We start from the raw sequence: 19,402 nt of genomic DNA on the forward strand, positions 1-19,402 counted from the left end.
TTTTTTTTTTTTTTTGAGACGGAGTTTCCCTCTTGTTACCCAGGCTGGAGTGCAATGGCGCTATCTCGGCTCACCGCAGCATCCGCCTCCTGGGTTCAGGCAATTCTCCTGCCCCAGCCTCCTGAGTTGCTGGGATTACAGGCACGCGCCACCATGCCCAGCTAATTTTTTGTATTTTTAGTAGAGACGGGGTTTCACCATGTTGACCAGGATGGTCTTGATCTCTTGACCTCGTGATCCACCTGCCTCGGCCTCCCAAAGTGCTGGGATTACAGGCTTGAGCCACCGCGCCCGGCCAAAACTTTTTTTTTCCTCAAAGCAGCCCCAAGACAGCTCGAGTGCCATAGTTTTTTGAGGTTATCTCACTCAGTAAGCACCAGTGAGAAAGTGAGGGAAATGAGAAGGGATAGAGAGAAAGGTCAACCAGTGGTCTATAAATAAACAGTTTTCCCCCAGGGACCATCAGGGCTCAGTCTGGCTGGGGAATCAAGCAGAAGCTTCTCAGAATTGCCTCCACAGAGAGAAATTAAGTCCTCATTGTCTGAGGGCTGCCCCTGAGATGAGGAAGTTCCTGGTCTTCCAGGCTTCCCTGAGCACACACACATAGAATGGATACCAAAACTTCTTGAACTAGAGAAAAGTTCCTGCAGAAAAGCAGAGAGTGGGCCCCCCATACTGGGGTGGGAAGCTGTTCCTGTGCTGGGCACTGCCCACTGCAGCCACCAATGGACTCAGAAGAGCAGAGGGGACTGGGTGGGAAAGGAAGGGAGGGAGAAGGCATTGGCCCCAAGCAGCTCTGCTTATGGAAGAAAGAAAAAGAGAGAGAGAGAGAGAGAAGGAAAGAAAGAGGAAAACAATTATCAATAGATGAATCTTGTTAATTCATAATGATGTCCTGACTCTTTTTTTTTTAATTGCATTTTAGGTTTTGGGGTACATGTGAAGAACATGCAAGATTGTTGCATAGGTACACACAAGGCAGTGTGATTTGCTGCCTTCCTCCCTTCACCTATATCTGGCATTTCTCCCCATGCCATCTCTCCCCACCTCCCCAGCCCCCATCCCTCCCCCATTTCCCCCCAACAGACCCCAGTGTGTAGTGCTCCCCTCCCTGTGTCCATGTGTTCTCATTGTTCACCACCCGCCTATGAGTGAGAACATGCGGTGTTTGATTTCCTGCTCTTGTGTCAGTTTGCTGAGAATGATGGTTTCCAGGTTCATCCATGTCCCTACAAAGGACACGAATTCATCATTTTTGATGGCTGCATAATATTCCATGGTGTATATGTACCACATTTTCCCTGTCCAGTCTATCATCGATGGGCATTTGGGTTGGTTCCAGGTCTTTGCTATTGTAAACAGTGCTGCAATGAACATTCGTATGCATGTGTCCTTATAGTAGAACGATTTATAATCCTTTGGATATATACCCAGTAATGGGATTGCTGCTGACACTTTTTTTTTTTTGAGAAGGATCTCACTCTGTTGCCCAGGCTGGAGTGCAGTGGTGCAATCTCGGCTCACTGCAACCTCTGCCTCCTGGGCTCAAGCAATTCTCCTGCCTCAGCCTCTCAAGTAGCTGGGATTACAGGCATGAGCCACCACACCAGACTAATTTTTGTATTTTTAGTAGATGGGGTTTCACCATGTTGACCAGGCTGGTCTAGAACGCCTGACCTCAGGTGATCCGCCCATCTCGGCCTACCAAAGTGCTGGGATTACAGGCGTGAGCCACCATGCCCAACCTTCTTTTTAAATTAAAACACAAAACCTGTTTTTCAGATTTCCCTGGAGAAGGAAGCCTATGCATGGAAGCTGGCTCACCACCACCCGGTGGCAGCTCCTGGGATTGCAGGCAAAGAGCTTTGGTAGATATTAATAATGTCCTGGATATAAATGATTTAAATCTGATTTATTTCCTTGAAAAAAGTGCCATTGAAAAGTAAGATAAAAATAAAGGCTTTTGTTATGGGATGATATTTGTGTAGCATAAAGCAAAGTCTTATTTATTATTATATATTATAATAATTATTTTATTGCCCAGTTTCCTAATTTGTAAAATGATACTACACAGGAAAGGGGAAGAATGGCAGAAGACAATTGTGATACATAAAAAAACTTATCTTGATGAAGGTTAATTTTGAGGACAACAAATAAGTGGTATTGCAGTGAAAAGAAATATTTTACGGATCCAGATCAAATGACATTACAGCACATACGCTAACCTCTGAGAAAATTGAATGGGTTCACGTTTATGACAGGACTTCTCAGAGCCTTTACACTATGGGTGGGTATTGAGAGCTTTCAAGGAGGAGACTTAGGTTACAGCTTTCTATCCCTTAACAGTAGCTCCAATCAACATCTCAAACCAGTGGGTTTTGTTTGTTTTTTACTTTTATAGAGATGCGGGTTGGGGGGTTGCATTATGTTTCCCAGGCTGGTCTTGAACTCCTGGCCTCAGATGATTCTCCCTCCTCAGCCTCTCAAAGTGCTAGGATTTTAGGAGGGAGCCACCACTCCCAGCCTTCAAACTGGTGTTTTTTTTAATTCCTATTTGAGAATACCTGGCCTACATATTGCCTAAAATACAGCTGAAGCAAATACATTCTGCGCTTTATATGAAAATCAAAAACCCAAAGTTCAAAATATACATTTGACTTTATTTTTGCCTTTATTTTTGATAGAGCAATAAATTTTTCAGGTAAATAAAGAATACTTGTTTACTCAAAAGAAAAAAATTTTTTTTGAGATGGAGTCTTGCTGTGTCACCCAGGCTGGAATGCAGTGGCATGATCTCTGCTCACTGCAACCTCCACCTCCCAGGTTCAAGCAATTGTCATGCCTCAGTCTCCCAAGTAGCTGAGATTACAGATGTGCGCCACCATACCCTGCTAATTTGTGTTTTTTTAGTAGAGATGGGGTTTCACCATGTTGGCCAGGGTTGTCTCGAACTCCCAACCTCAGATGATCTATCCACCTCAGCCTCCCAAAATGCTGGGATTACAGGCATGAGCCACCACGCCTGACTCAAATTTTAATAATACTTATATGTTTTATGTTTTTAAAATTGTTAGGAAGCATACAAATAAGACAAACAGATTGAAACTGGATGATAGGCTATTTTGGTATGGTTTCTTCATGCCACTTTCTTTTTTTAATTTTTTAATTTTTGGTAGAGACACGGTTTCACCATGTTGGTCAGGCTGGTCTCGAACTCCTGACCTTGTGATCCGCCCGCCTCGGCCCCCCAAAGTGCTGGGATTACCAGTGTGAGCCACCACGCCCCACCTCTCCTCATGCCACTTTCACTGCACTTCTCACCTCACCAAATGGTAAGAAGAAGGTAATATCTTATTCTTTCTACCCAATCTAACCACCCATATTGGGTTCAAAAAGAACAACTAAAGTTCTGTTTCTTTAAAGCAGTGGCATATATGCTTAGCTATGACTTTGCCTCTTTAGTTTCAGAGGCTCTTTTAGGAGATTTGGGGAAGTGGGTTTTTGGTGACACAGATCGGGTCCCCTTTCAGGTATGCGAAATTAGACAAATTTGTTCTGCTTCCTGCCATTCACCAATCCTTTTCATTAGTAAACAAATAGCTTTAAAAAAATGAAGCCACTGAGCTATACATTCAAGAAGAATTTAAATGGTAATTTTTATATTACGTATGTTTTGCTACAATTTTAAAAATTAAGAGTGATGAGGTAGAAATTTGAAAATATTTGATAAGTCACTGGAAGCTGGAAAGGATCCAAGGGTATTACATTTGATTTCCTTTACTTCTTTTTTATTACTAACATCTTAGAGAGTTTTCCTTATTCATTGTTCTTCGGGAAAGGGTATTTTAATAATCTGTTATACCAAATCGGACAGACTGCCAAATTATGATTCATGAGAGACAAGTACCTTGTAAATATGCTGACTGATGTGGTATTTCAGTCTATGCCTTAAGTATTCACTTTGAAAAATGCCAAATGATTGTAAATCATCTTGTCATTTATTAACAAAGCAGAATGAAACTTGGTTTGGTATCTGTGCCTAAAAGCAGGTCCTGTGATAGAGCAATAATTTATTTTCATGTCCAAAGTCCATGGCCATGAGGTTGACTGATTTATCACAGTGGTTGAAGAATACAAAAGTCCTGTTTCAGGAAATGTCCAGCCTGGCCTACTGTCCCTGTACCTGAGAGCTGCAAGAAGCTGCGTGTTGTGCTTGGGGAAAGCACAGGCCTGGAAAGTTCCCTAAAGGTGTAACGAGAGAATGAGCCCAACTCAAACACACTGAATGGCCTACATCTGACATCATGAAGATGTTTGCTTGATTGACTTTTTGTTTGTTTGGTTGATTGATTTTTGAGATGGAATCTTGCTCTGTTGCCCAGGCTGAAGTGCAATGGCCCAATCTCAGCTCTGACTTCTGCGTTCTAGTGATTCTTCTGCCTCAGTCTCCCGAGTAGCTGGGACTACAGGTGCCTGCCACCACACCTGGCTAACTTTTGTATTTTTAGTAGAGGCAGGGTTTTACCATATTGGCCAGGCTAGTCTCAAACTGACCTCAAGTGATATAGACAATCAGGTGTCTATATCAATGACTGAGACATAAAGGTCTCCCAGGGTTTAGTTTGATCTTCTACTTTGGTACTTTCTTTCTGGATCGTTAAGAACATCTTAGGCTGGACGCGGTGACTCATGCCTGTAATCCCAGAACTTTGGGAGGCTGAGGTGAGCCGAGATTGCGCCATTGCACTCCAGCCTGGGTAACATGAGTGAAACTCCGAAAAAAAAAAAAAAAAGAAATAATACAGCTTTCCCTCGTCAGGTAAACACATACATTCAGTTTTGTCTCAGACTGCTATATAGCAATCTTTGTTAATTTTTTTTCTACACCGTATCATAATAGGATACCTAAATGTGAAATCAGAAGCCAATTATTCTAAACATTTTATTTATTTATTACTATTATTATTATTATTATTTTGAGACAGAGTTTTGCTCTTGTTACCCAGGCTGGAGTGCAATGGCCTGATTGTAACCTCCACCTCCCGGGTTCAAGTGATCTGCCCACCTAGGCTCCCAAAGTGCTGGGATTACAGTTATGTACCAACACACCCAGCTAAATTTTTGTATTTTTAGTACAGGCTGGGTTTTACCATGTTGACCAGGCTGGCCTTGAACTCCTGACCTCAGGAAACCCACCTGCCCTAGCCTCCCAAAGTGCTAGGATTACAGGCATGAGCCACTGCACCCCGCCCAATTATTCTAAACATTTTAGAGGTACTTATTATAGGCATTGAAAATTTACATAATTTCGGGGACCAGGCAAGAAACATAATCCAGGGGACTGGGGCAATACCAAGAAGATGGAGGACACTCCGCAAACTGATAAATGTGTCACTCTTCTAAAGAGGAAGCTAATTCTCAGCTCCAGGAATTGTGGTCACATGGCAACACTAGTCAATGGTTGGCCATCTTCTGATTCTCTTAGAGAAGTTACAAATCTACATTTTATATGAACATTCTTGTGGTTTAATAGGACTAAATATAACATAGATTCAGGTCTGTGAGCTGCCACTTTCTGACTTCAGGCTTAAAATAGTTTAAAAATTGTATTGGGTAATGGAGCTAAAAGCGCTGCAGGCTGCAAAGGAAACAGACACATATATGCAGGACTTAAGGTATGAGGTAAAGTGCTGTAATAAAGGCAAGCTCAAGGTGGATGGGGGCACAGGGAAACTAGCAATTTGCAGAAGATCAAACTCTTGGCTCTTTGCAATGTGTCAGACATTTATTTGAAAGTTGAGCCTGTACGGGCATGGCACAGGCCTACAACATTAGTATGAAAATGTCCCAGAACAATAAGCCTATAGTTACGTCCTATTATATGTTTCCTGTTATAAAAGCATTCATCTTGGCAGCTGACTGTTGGCTTTAAAAAAAAAAAAAAATTGCAGGCCATGTGCAGTGGCTCACACCTGTAATCTCAGCACTTTGGGAGGCCAAGATGGGCAAATCACCTGAGGTTGGGAGTTTGAGACTAGCCTGACCAACATGGAGAAACTCTGTCTCGACTAAAAATACAAAATTAGCTGGGTGTGGTGGTGCATGCCTGTAATCCTACCTACTTTGGAGGCTGAGACAGGAGAATCACTTGAACCTGGGAAGTGGAGGTTGCAGTGAGCCAAGATCACGGCATTACATTCCAGCCTGGGCAAGAAGAGTGAAACTCCAATTCATAACAAAAAAACAAAACGAACTACCAAATTAGACTTTACCAGTGGTTCTCTGCCAGGGATGATTTTGCTGCCCAAAGGACATTTGGCAATGTCTGGAGACATTTTTGGTTATCATAGCTGGGGGTAGGAGGAAGATGCCTCTGGCATGTAGTGGTTAGTGGCCAGGGATGCTGTTATACGTCCTACAGTACACAAGACAGCCCCACCATAAAGAGTTATACAGGCCGGGAGCAGTGGCTCACGCCTGTAATCCCAACACTTTGGGAGGCCAAGGCAGGCCGATCACAAGGTCAGGACTTTGAGACCAGCCTGACCAACATGGTGAAACCCTGTTTCTACTAAAAATACAAAAATTAGCCAAGCATGGTGACACGTGCCTGAATTCCAGCTACTCGGGAGGCTAAGGCAGGAGAATTGCCTGAACCCGGGAGGCAAAGGTTGTAGTGAGCTGAGATCGCACCACTGCACCCCAGCCTGGGTGACAGAGCGAGATCCCATCTCAAAAAAAAAAAAAAAAAAAAGAGTTATATGGCCCAAAATGTCAAAAGTGCCAGTGATGAAAGACCTTGACCTAGGGATTTACAGTCACACCCTATAGCAAAATACTAGATACTGCAATTCAATCTGCTTTCAGATGTACCATGACTGACAGTTGTTTCTCTCTGTCCTTTCTTTGGCAGTGCCAGGCTAGCCAGGTCTCCTATGTGTTATGCAGGGACAACCTGCTTTTCCTTTGCTGCCACTCCTAAACGGGCGCACGCAAAACCAACTCACAGCACAGCAGAACAAGCAAGGTCCTGTTCACGGGACTCAGGCTCCATACATTCACTACTGTTCTTCTTCTTATTACTTAATCATGTCCTTGAGATCTCAGCCTCCCAGCTCAAGTAACTTAGCAAGATATTTCTTTCCAATAAACGATGAGCTTTCCCAAGAGGAATTCTGGTGCAAAACATTTTCATTAACTGGTTGTTTCACGTGACTGTGGTAAACTTTGAAACCTTGTCAGAGAAAAATCTGGCACATCAGTGGACCTCTGTAATGAAACGGATATGAAATTCTGATTTTATCATTTAGAAAAGTCGGAATTTTAATACCTGAAGGTATTGTAAGAATTGAAACAGCAGCACATGCAAATGCACATCAGATGAAAGCTAACAAATGTGCTATTTTCCCATTTCCCAAAAACAATGCAGCGTTTTGTGAAGCTGGCCTAGTTTTTCTTATGGCTCTTTGTCAACTTTCGACTAAGTAGAGGTTGTGTTAAAGGGGATGTGGGAGGAAAGAGAAGCCGTATGTGTGCACTTGTGTGTGTATGTGTGTGTGTGTGTGTGTGTGTGTGCATGCCGCTGTATGTGTGTATGGATGGTGGCACAGAGGAGGTGAGTTCTGTTACCTCCGTGGCTGACAACACTGATAACATTGAGAAAATTCCATCTGGATATACAGTTCATAAAATATAGCTTTTAAAAAGTATCTACAATTTCAAATTCAAATAAAGGGCAAAGAAATTCAGCTTGATCTAGATTCAGTGAACTGGCCTGAAGGACTATAATTCCCTTCTGAATTCTCATCCCAGCTTTATTCCTAATGGTCCTACCATCCCTCCTTATCTTGTGGTTTTCAGTCAATGAATATGTGATATTCAAGTCAGGATCCGATTCCTCCCTCCTTACCTATGAGGATGGAAACCCGCAGAATTTCCTGTGTCTGTGTTAAACAATACTGGGATAGGAAATATTGTCCTGATGTTAAATAATAAGCAAAACCATCTTATCTACTGGCTCCAGGAACTAAAGACTTGTTCCTGAAGGATAAGCTGAGAGATGAGCAGAGGCTGAGAGAGGGGGAAGAATGGGGAATTACTGCTTAATCGTTGAAGAGTTTCTGCTTAGTATAATGAAAAGGTTTAGGAACTAAATAGTGATGATGGTTGGACAACAATGTGAATGTAATTAATGCTACTGTACTGTACGCTTAAGAATGGTTAAGATGGGCCGGGTGCAGTGGCTCACGCCTGTAATCCCAGCACTTTGGGAGGCCGAAGCAGGTGGATCACCTAAAGTCAGGAGTTCAAGACCAGCCTGACCAATATGGTGAAAACCCATCTCTACTAAAAATACAAACATTAGCTGGGCATGGTGGTGTGCACCTGTAGTCCCAGTTACTTGGGAGGCTGAGGCAGGAGAATTGCTTGAACGCAGGAGGCAGAGGTTGCAGTGAGCTGAGATCGCACCATGGCACTCCAGCCTGGGCAATAGTGCAAAAGTCCATCTTTAAAAAGAAAAAAATGTCAAGATGGTAAATTTTATGTTCTGTCTATTTTGCCACATTTTTTTTTTAAAGCCTGGAGGACTTTACTGCTTTTCCATCTTTTCTTTCCTCCCCCTACCCCATAGCTCTGCATGACAGAGTTTAGGGAAAGGAGAATACAGATCTCCTGAACCCAAATGCTTTCAGAAAACCAGGCCAGTAACATAAATAAGTGAACCAGCCAAATGGTCTGCTTTAGGGGGTAGAGGGGATTGGGGTAAAGCGGAGAGCGTGAGCCCTTTCTAGACAGGCACACTCACGGCTCCTCTCCTGACAGCTGTTGCCATACAGAAATGTGAGCCCCAGGGTTGCCAGGACTTCTCATTTACTTTTTTTTTTTTTTTTTTTGAGACAGAGCCTCGCTCTGTGGCCCAGGCTGGAGTGCAGTGGTGTTATCTCGGCTCACTGCAAACTCCACCTCCCAGGTTCAAGTGATTCTCCTGCCTCAGCCTCCCAAGTAGCTGGGATTACAAGCATGTGCCACCCTGCCTGGCTAATTTTTTTGTATTTTTAGTAGAGATGGGGTTTCACCATGTTGGCCAGGCTGGTGACCTTGTGATCTGCCCGTCTCAGCCTCCCACAATGCTGGGATTACAGGCGTGAGCCACCATGCCCAGCTTACTTTAAAAAAAAAAAAACAACAAAAAGAACTTTTTTTTTTTAAGATGGAGTCTCACTCTGTCACTCAGCCTGGAGTACAGTGGCACGACCTTAGCTCAATGCAACCTCTGCCTCCCGGGTTCAAGCAATTCTCCTGCCTCAGCCTCCTGAGTATCTGGGATTATAGGCGCCCGCCACAATGCCCAGCTAATTTTTGTATTTTTTAGTAGAGACAGGGTTTCACCATGTTGGCCAGGCTGATTTCAAACTCCTGACCTCAAGTGATCTGCCTGCTTCAGCCTCCCGAAGTACTGCGATTACAGGCGTGAGCCACCACGCCTGGCCTTAAAAAAAGCTTTTATTTTAGGTTTGGGGGTACATGTGGGTTTGTTGTACAGATTATTTCATCAGCCAGGAATTAAGCCCAATATCCAAGAGTTGTCTTTTCTGCTCCTCTCCCTGCTCCCACCCTCATTTTTTAATGGACACTAGAAATCAGGACTTTTATAAGAATTTTGTTTTTCAGTCTGCGTGCCATCTAGAACTTGGGGCAGAGGTAGACAGAGGCCGTCTGTTTGCATTTCCTGGTCTTCTGCTGATCTGCTGACCTGACCCCAAGCTTGCAGCTGGCATTGCAAAACTAGAAGGCGATCCAAGATAGGAGAGCGTGTTTTTCTGGACTTAATGTATAATTAGCATAAAGGTTGTTAAACAGGTTGATGGGTAACTCCATGCATATAACAAATATATATCTATGTGTGGACTATCTATGGACTCATTCTTATTCCCCCCATAGGCTTTGTTGATACAATTGTCTTGTCTCATTCCCCTGTCCTTTCTGATCAGGAATCCACAATGGTTTCCATGTCATAAATAATGTGAAGGAAAGTATGAGATGTAGGACACGGAAGAGGCGGGTGGGAAGGAAAACCAATAAAAGAAATACGGGATAACAGGTTGAGGAAGAGAAAAAGGAGAGGAAGGAAAGGAGGGATGAAATGAAGACCAAAAAAAAAAAAAAAAAAAAAGAAATAGAAGAATCCAGAGTAGAGAGCTAACACTTATTCAACTTCAGTGGGTGGCTGGTGGCTCCCAGACAAATCCCTTTCTCATGCGGGCTCTTCTGTGTCACAGAAGCTGGAGACATAGTTGTCACAGAAGGTTGAGCAGGAGAAGCTTGAGTAGGGCTTCTTATGCTCATTTTGCAGCTGGGGAGTGAAATGCTGAGAGGTTGGCATGAACTTTACGGTCCACACTTAGGAGGTGAGCCATGCGGGCGTACACGTGGGCCAACCTGGTTCCCAAGTCCACAACCTTCCTGTAACGCCTCGTGGTGTGTGTGCAAGAGCAAGAGAGAAAAGAAGTCTGAGGCTGGAGGGAAGAAAAGGAAGTGGCGTGTTTGGTGGGTAGCGGGAGAATGCCACCGACCACTGCTTTCAGAGTCTAAATGGCAAAGAGGGATCTTGACTTATTTCCTGTGTTATACTTCCTAGCCCCTGTGAATAACCCACCACCAGCTCAGCTACCCTGATTGTGTGCGACCTGATGCCATTGGACTCTGCTGCAGGATGGCATCAGCTGCTCTGAGGGCAGTCCCCAGGGCGGAGGAATGGCTTTTCCTCTCTTCTGCCAAGAGGCATACTAGGAATTGCTATAATATTGACATGTGACTACATTAAGCACAAAAGTGAAATTTGAAATCATTGAATGTTAGAAGCTTCAGAATGAAAGGTGGAGGGAGAACCTGGAAGGAAGGACACGAGAGTGGTCACCTTTTTTTGTTTTTTTGAAACAGCTTCTGTTGCACAGGCTGGAGTGCAGTGACATGATCATGGCTCACTGCAGCATCCACCTCCTGACCTCTTGGGCTTAAGCAATCCTCCTGCCTCAGCCTCCAGAGTAGTTGGGACCAAAGGCATGTGCCACTATGCTCGGCTCATTTTTTTATTGTTTGTAGAGACAGGATCTCACTGTGTTGCTCAGGCTAGTCTCAAACTCTTGGGCTCAAGTAACCTCCTGCCTTGGTTTCCTGAAGTGCTGTAATCACGTGTAGGCATAAGCTACTGCCCCTGGCTGAGCCCAGGAGTTTGAGGTTACAGTGACCTGATTGCACCACTGCACTCCAGCCTGTGTGTCAGACTGAGACCCTGTTCAATAATAATAATAATAGGCTGGGCGCAGTAGCTCATACCTATAATCCCAGCACTTTGGGAGGCTGAGGAGAGCGGATCACTTAAGGTCAGGAGTTTGACCAGCCCGGCCAACATGGTGAAACCCCATCTCCACCAAAAATACAAAAATTAGCCGGGCATGGTGGCAGCGGGGCTGGGGGGGGGGGGCGGGTGGTGGCGCCTGTAATCCCGGCTACCCAGGAGGCTGAGGCAGGAGAATCACTTGAATCCGGGACAGAGGTTGCAGTGAGTCGAGATCGCACCACTGAACTCCAGCCTGGGTGATAGAGTGAGACTCTGTCTAAAGTCAATAAATAAATAAGAAATATTCTGTTGTATGAGTGGAGTTAGCAAAGATGATGCCTTATTGTCACATCTTTTGTTTCCTTAAAATTAACTTCAAAGTATTATAAAATTGTTTATGAGCTCACAACCACTTGTATAAAAGTTGGTATTTGCCAGGGAAAGTGGCTCACGCCTGTAATACCAGCACTTTGGGAGGCCTAGGCGGATGGATCACGAGGCAGCTGGTCAGGAGTTGGAGACCAGTGTGGCCAATATGGTGAAACCCTTTCTCTACTAAAAATGCAAAAATTAGCCAGGCATGGTTGGGGGTGCTTGTAATCCCAGTTACTCGGGAGGCTGAGGTAGGAGAATTGCTTGAACCATGGAGGCGGAAGTTACAATGAGCCGAGATTGCACCATTGCACTCCAGCTCAGGCGACAGAGCGAGACTCTGTCTCAAAAAAAAAAATGTATATGCACGCGTGTGTATATGACTGGTGGCTAAAAGTGGAGGAAAACTTTTCACTTCATACTCTTTAATATTTAAATTTTGCATGTTAAAAATATAACATCTACTCCAAATATAAATAAATAAAATAAAATAAATATACAAGTTCAATAAGACTTGCTGTTTGGTTGTTTATTGGTTACTATTTTGCATTATGATTTCATAAAGAAAATATTACTAAAACATAAATTTCTAGAAATGCAAAAAATTTAAAAATGCAGCCATAGTTTTTTCTCTTTAATTTTTAACTTTCTATATTGATATAATTTTAGACTTACAGGAAAGTTGTAAAAAAAAAAAAGTGCAGAATTCCCACATACCCTTCACTCAGTTTTCCTATGTCAACATTGTACATAAATAGTACTATTACCAACGCCAGGAAATAAACACTGCTACCATATTACTACACTAGACAGACTTTTTGGCCAAAATATTAACCTTAAAGCCCAAGTAAGCATTTAAAAATTAAAAAATGCTTTACTAACAGAAAAAAAAAGTAAAAAGTTGGCCAGAAAGTTTCTTTCTTTCTTTCTTTCTTTTTTTTGAGATGGTCTCTCTACCTCTGTCTCCCAGGCTGGAATGTGGTGATGTGATCTTGGTTCACTGCAACCTCTGCCTCCCAGGTTCAAGCGATTCTCCTGCCTCAGCCTCCCGAGTAGCTGGGATTACAGGCACATGCCACCAAGCCTGATTAATTTTTGTATTTTTGGTGGAGACAGGGTTTCACCATGTTGACCTCATGAGATCCACCCACCTCAGCCTCCCAACGTGCTGGGATTATAGGCATGAGCCACCACGCCTGGACCGAAAGTTTAGTCTTTCACTGCAGCACCTGAAGAAATTCTTCAATTATTCAGAATGAGAAAAGGGGTCACTTAGGGTTGTCAGTTGTACCATCTTTCTTGTTCCCCACTTTGCTAAGTAAGAGCTAATTTCCTTGATTCCTCATCCTTTCTCACCAAGTGCACCTTCTTTGATTTAAATCTGCAGTTTGTTTCCAACCGAGCCCAGATCAGGTGGTGATGCATCTTCACCATCCCCTCCCCTCCTCTTCATTTTATGACTTTTTAATTTGGGCTCATCAGGATTGCAGCTTCTTCTTCTTTTCTTCTTTTGCTTTCTATTTTTTTTTTCTTGATATAGGGTTTCACTCTGTTGCCCAGGCTGGAGTGCAGTGGCATGATCACAGCTCACTGCAGCCTTGACATCCCAGGCTCAAGAGATCCTCCCACCTCAGCCTCCTGGGTAGCTGGGACACCACAGATGCATGCTACCACACCTGGCTAATTTTTTTAAATATTTTGTGTAGAGTTAGGGTTTTGTCATGTTTTCCTGACTGATCTTGAACTCCTGGGCTCAAGTAGCTCGCCCATCTCAGCCTCCCAAAGTGCTAGGATTAGCAGTGTGAGCCACCATGCCAGGCCACTGGCTTGTAGCTTCTGCAGAGGAGCCTCAGGACCAATGCTTCTGCTTCTCACCAAGACTCACCTTGCTCTCCAGCTCCCACACAGCCTTCTGAGTCAATTCTGCCTGGTCTTAGTCTCTGAGAAATAAATTTTTGATAAAACATTGGTATTGGATTCATGTGCTACTCCAAGAGAAATTTACCTGCAATGTGGAAATTCTATAGGCATTATGGTACAGTGGGATGGTGTGATGGTGAGTCAGGGAGGAAGATAAGGAAACCTGATTGCTATAGTTTGGATGTTTGATGTCTACAAATCTCATGTTGAAACTTGATTCCCAGTGCTGGAGGTGGGGTCTAATGGGAGGTGTTTGGGTCCTGGGGCAGATCCCTCATGAATAGACGACTGCCCTCCCTGTTGTGCGCGGGGGAGTGAGTGAGTTCTTACTGTATTCGTTCTCACCAGACCTGGTTGTTAAAATGAGCCTGGCACTTCCCCATCTCTTGCTTCCTCTCTGGCCATGTGGTTTCTACATACATCAGCTCACCTTCACTTTCTGCCACGAGTGGAGAAGCTCCCTGATGTCCTCATCAGAAGTAGATGCCCATGCTTCTTATATAGCTGGCAGAATCATCAGCCAAATAAACCTATTTTCTTTTCTTTTCTTTTGAGACAGATATTGCTCTGTTGTCCAGGCTGGAGTGCACTGGCATGATCTTGGCTCACTACAACTTCTGCCGCCTGAGATTCAAGTGATTCTCATGTCTCAGCCACCCAAGTAGCTGGGATTACAGGTGTGCACCACCACGCCTGGCTAATTTTTGTATTTTTAGTAGAGATGGGGTTTTACCATGTTGGCCAGGCTGGTCTTGAACTCGGCCTCACGTGATCCACCTGTCTCAGCCTCCCAAAGTGCTGGGATTACAGCCATGAACCACTGTGCCAGGCCAATCTCTTTTCTTTCTAAAGTATCCAGCCTCAGGTATTCCTTTACAGCAACAGAAAAAGAGACCAAGATACTGAGTATCTGCAGAACTGTCACTAGCAAGCTAGGTGGCCTTGGCCAAATCACTCAAGTGCTCTAGGTCTCATTTTCCTGAAAAACAAGAGAATGAGACTACATGCACAATTCTTAATATTGTTGGCATCAAGGACCAGTTTGAACATCTGATGAAATAAATCTATAGACTCATACCCTCAGAAAAATGCATACTGTGCCTAAATATTGAACCTGTCTTTGCAAAATTATGACTGAGACAGTGAAAGAGGGCAAATTTAGACTATTCCATCTTGGCTCTAACCTTCAAGCTGTCCTTGTTCATTCCTGGGCATAGGTGGAACTAATTTTGGGGGAAAAGTATTTTAAACTTTAAAACAAAGATGATTAACAGCTTTTTCCCATAACAAACTTTCTTGCTGCCTGGAGACTAGACTACTAACATTAGCCACAAGATTAGAAATTATGGTTTAGTAGTCACAGAGCTGGAGGCTGCAAAAATCTGACCCTCGTTAAAGTGCTCCTACGATCAGTGATTGAGATGCTTTGCAGACTCTACCCTTGATGGATCAACCAGCACCACCCAGATCGAGAAACTGGCCCATCTGATCTTGTGACCACCCCCACCCTCCCACCCTACCAGGAACTGACTCAGCACAAGGAGACAGGAACACCCCTTGATTTCACCTTTGACCCAACCAATCAGCACTCCCCAACTCACTGCCCCTCCCCTCCCACCAAATTGTCTTTAAAAACTTTGATCCCCAAATGTTGGGGGAGAATGATTTGAGGAATAATAAAACTCCCATCTCCTGCTCAGCCGGCTCCGCGTTGATTATTCTTTCTCTGTTGCAATTCCCCTGTCTTGAGAAATCGGCTTTGTCTAGGCAGTGAGTAAGGTGAATCCATTGGGTGGTTACAGTATTTTCGTATATCGGAAAAGAACAAAAATATGAAAGCATGGGAGGTCACAGACGTTACTTATCTTTTCACATTTTGCTCTACTTTCCTCAGGATCTTTGTTATACAGATCAGGGACATGTAGAAAGGAGAACTGGATGTAACAAGAGAGGCTGGATTGATTTACCTAAGAAAGGTCAGGGCGCTGATGTAGAAGGTAAGAATAGATCTGGGGTAGATACAATGTACTTCATCAAAATTACAAAAGTGAAAAACAATCCAAGGGATGGGAGAACGTATTCACAAGTCATTTATCTGACAAGGGACTTGTATCCAGACTATGTGACGAGCTCTTAGCAAGACAAATTGCTAGATTTAAAAATGGGCAAAGAATTTGAAAAGACATATCCCCAGTGAAGGTAGACAAATGGCCAATAAGCTCATGAAAAGATATGCAATCTCATTGGCCTATTCACCATTAGGGAAATGCAAATCAAAACCCACAATGAGACACCACTTTACATCAACTAGGCTAGAATAAAAAAGATGAACAATAACAAGCGTTGATAAGAACGTGGACAATTAGAACCCTCACATGTTGCTGACGGAAGTGTAAAAGTGACTCCACTACTCTGGAAAATAATTTCTCAGTTCCTCGAAAAGCTAAACATGACCTAGCAATTACACTCATAGGTATGCACCAAAGAAAATTGAAAAGAAATATTCACAGAAAGATTTGCACATGAATATTCATAGCAACGTTATTCATAATTGCCAAAAAGTGAAAGCAGCTCAGATGCCCATCAGATGATGAATGGGTAAACAAAATGTGGTATTTCTATACAACTGAATGCTATTCAGTCATGAAAAGGGATGAAGTACTCATATATTACATGCTGCAACATGGAGGAACCTTGAAAACATGATGTTAAAGGAGAGAAGCCAGGCATAAAAGGTTGCAGTATTTCATTTAGGTAAAATGCCATGAATAAGCAAATCTATAGAGACAGATAGTAGATTAGTGGTTGCCAGGGGCCGGAAGAAAGGAATAACGGGGAGGGACTGGGCTTCTTTTCTTTTTTTTTTTTTTTTTGGAGATGGAGTCTTTCTCTTGCTGCTCAGCCTGGAATGGAATGGTGTGATTTCAGCTTGGTGCAATCTCAGCTCACCGCAACCTCCACCTCCTAGGTTCAAGCAATTCTCCTGCCTCAGCCTCCAGAGTAGCTGGGATTATAGGCATGTGCCACCACGCCTGGCTAATTTTGTATTTTTGGTAGAGACAGGGTTTCTCTGTGTTGGTCAGGCTGGTCTCACCTCAGGTGATCTGCCTGCCTTGGCCTCTTAAAGTGCTGGGATTACAGGCGTGAGCCACAGCATCTGGCCGGGTATAGTTTTTTTTTTATGGGGTGATGGAAACATTCTGGAGCTGGTGATGGTTGTACAATCTTGTGACTATACTAAAAATCACTGATTTGTAGCCTTTGAAAATTTAAAATTTAAGGTACATAAATTATATCTCAACAAAAAGAATAGATTTGGGGGCACAGAGGAGAGAAGAAAAGAGGATGACAAGGGCGCAGTATAAAGACTTTTGGGAAGAATGAGAAAAAGCAGCTCAACGTATCTCTGCCTTGATGTGCGAAATGTGGGAGAGATGGGAGGGTAAAGAGGAGTTTTAGGAAGCTTGATGTATATTTGGAATATATTCCCACCTCCTTGTATTACTTATTCTAGAAGCTCCAGAAATTACATAGTTTAAAAAGATTTTGGAATTGCATGTGTGAGTTTGGGGAATGTGGAATTGAACTGGGGCTTACTTGGCTTACACATTCATTCAGTCAGCAAATGCTTATTGAGCATCTACTGAGTGCCGGGCCCTGTTCTGTGAACTGTGGGATGCAGTGGTGAATAAGACAGAATGAAGTGCTACCCTCCTGGAACTTACAGTTTTGTGTGTGTGTGTTCGTGTGTGTGTCTGTGTGTCTGTGTGTGTGTGCACGTGCAGTGTGGAGTTCAGGCGCAGAATTGATGACAAAAGGTACACGACAATTTCAAGTGGTGACAAGTGCTGCTAATAAAAAGGTTGAGTAAACCCATAATGAATGACAGGATTCTGAGGGCTACATTTGGGGGTGAGGTTCATGGGAACGTAAAGCCTACAGGTTTAGAGACCTTAGATTTAGAATCCTGGATGAGACAATCTCTAAACATCCCTTTTATCTAAGAAAAAAAATCTGTAACTCATGGATCAGACATGAAAAATGTAAAAGTCACATACTCCAAATTAAAAACAACTAATACAAAATGTCAGTAATTTGGAACCTGCCAATTTGGAATTTGTGCTAATGTAAAGAGGGGCTGCGCTGAGATTTAGTTTCATATTTATCAGTGAAAAAGATTTGGCAAAATAAACAGTGTGAAAGTCAAACCACTGAACTGACTCCCTCAATCAACTCACGGGCATTTCCTGAGAGTCTCCTGTGTCCAAGGAACTGAGATGACACCAAGAGGAGACACTTGGAAAATGCTAAAACTGGAAGGAACTTGGGCGATGATGTCATAATGACTTCAATCCCTTCATTGTCCAGAGGAGGAAACTGATATTCAGAAGCCCCAGGGACTTGGCCAAGTTTCCACAGTTTGCTGGTCACAGAGCTGGGCTTACAGTCCAGGTGCCCTAATTCCAGGTTCAGTCACAAGCATTCATTGGAAATAACTGATATGTTAATGGAAGATTGTCTATTTACTAAACCAAGGACCTGAAGTGCCCTCTGAAACAACACATTACTTCTAATTTCTGCTTCTACCCATGAACAATAATGAAACAGCATTTTGTTCATGTTTTCCCTTTATTTATTCAGGTTCTTTATGAAACAATACATCACTTCTTAATTCTGTTTTATCCGTTAGCAGTAATGATTGGCTGATTTTTTTCTTGCATTCAGTGTTATACTCGGAACCATTAGGAATGGGAACATCATTTAGATACAGCCCCTGACTTCAAAAAGCTAAATATTAGGAGAAGAAGTAAGAGATGTTCACAGATAATTATGATGTAGGGTAGATCTTGATGCCACATGAGAGTGTCACCCTTGTCATCAGGCTCCCAGGGAGCTAGGTCACCTCAGCTTGGGTAAGGGGAAAGCAGGAAAATGTATTCTGACTTTACAAAGCTTTAGAGAAATAAAGTCTGGAGTTCATCAAAAAACTGCTCAAATCTTTGGGTAAGAAAAACCATATAAACTACAAGGGAAAATAAGCAATTTCCTTAAACTTCCCGACACCCCCAAACAATCATTGTTTGACCACAGGGCTCATTTTTAAAATTGGTTACGGAGATTTTTAGAAGCCTTAAGCAATATTGTGGGCAAATATCTAAAAGTGCACTCAAGTTGACATCCATTACACCTACGTTAGACTAATGTTAAAACACTTTTAAAAATTCAGTTCCCTCTAAACAGATACCTTTAGCTGTCACGGTTTAAGTTGCAGTTGTAATTGGGTAAGGATCTGCTGAGATGACAGCGTTACATGTTTTTAATGAGGCTTGATGGTTTGTCATAGAATGAATACTTCAAAACAAAATTCAATTTTATTAAGTTATTACTTACATATAGTAAAGTGAGGGGTTTTTTTGTTTCGAGTTTTGGGTTTTTGTTGGTTTGTTTTAAGACAGGGTCTCAGTCTGTCACCCAGGCTGGAGTACAGAGACATGGTCACAGTTCCCTGCAGCCTCAAATACCTGGGCTCGAGTGATCCTCCCACCTCAGCCTCACGAGTAGCTGGAACCACAGATACACACAAATACACATACACGCACATGACTGGTGGATTTTTTTTGTAAATTTTTTATAGAGGTAGAGTCTCTATGTTGCCCAGGCTGATCTTTTTCTTTTGTCTTTTTTTTTTTTTTTTTTTTTTTGAGACAGAGTCTTACTCTGTCACCCAGGCTGGAGTACAGTAGCACTATCTCGACTCACTGCAACCTC

At 42.9% G+C, this 19,402-nt stretch overlaps 1 long non-coding RNA gene across 1 annotated transcript in view; it reads right to left on the reverse strand.

The window, feature by feature from the left end:
- LOC116551725 overlaps positions 1–19,402 on the reverse strand; it is a 32,294-nt gene that overhangs the window by 3,700 nt on the left and 9,192 nt on the right. Inside the window, exon 2 of the long non-coding RNA XR_004269056.1 lies at positions 13,599–13,653. This is a non-coding gene — a long non-coding RNA (uncharacterized LOC116551725). The remainder of the gene's footprint in view (positions 1–13,598; positions 13,654–19,402) is intronic.

The sequence above is a fragment of the Sapajus apella genome, unplaced genomic scaffold (genome assembly GCF_009761245.1).
Source record: "Sapajus apella isolate SASKATOON/1434 unplaced genomic scaffold, GSC_monkey_1.0 scaffold10, whole genome shotgun sequence".
Taxonomy (NCBI): Eukaryota; Metazoa; Chordata; class Mammalia; order Primates; family Cebidae; genus Sapajus; species Sapajus apella.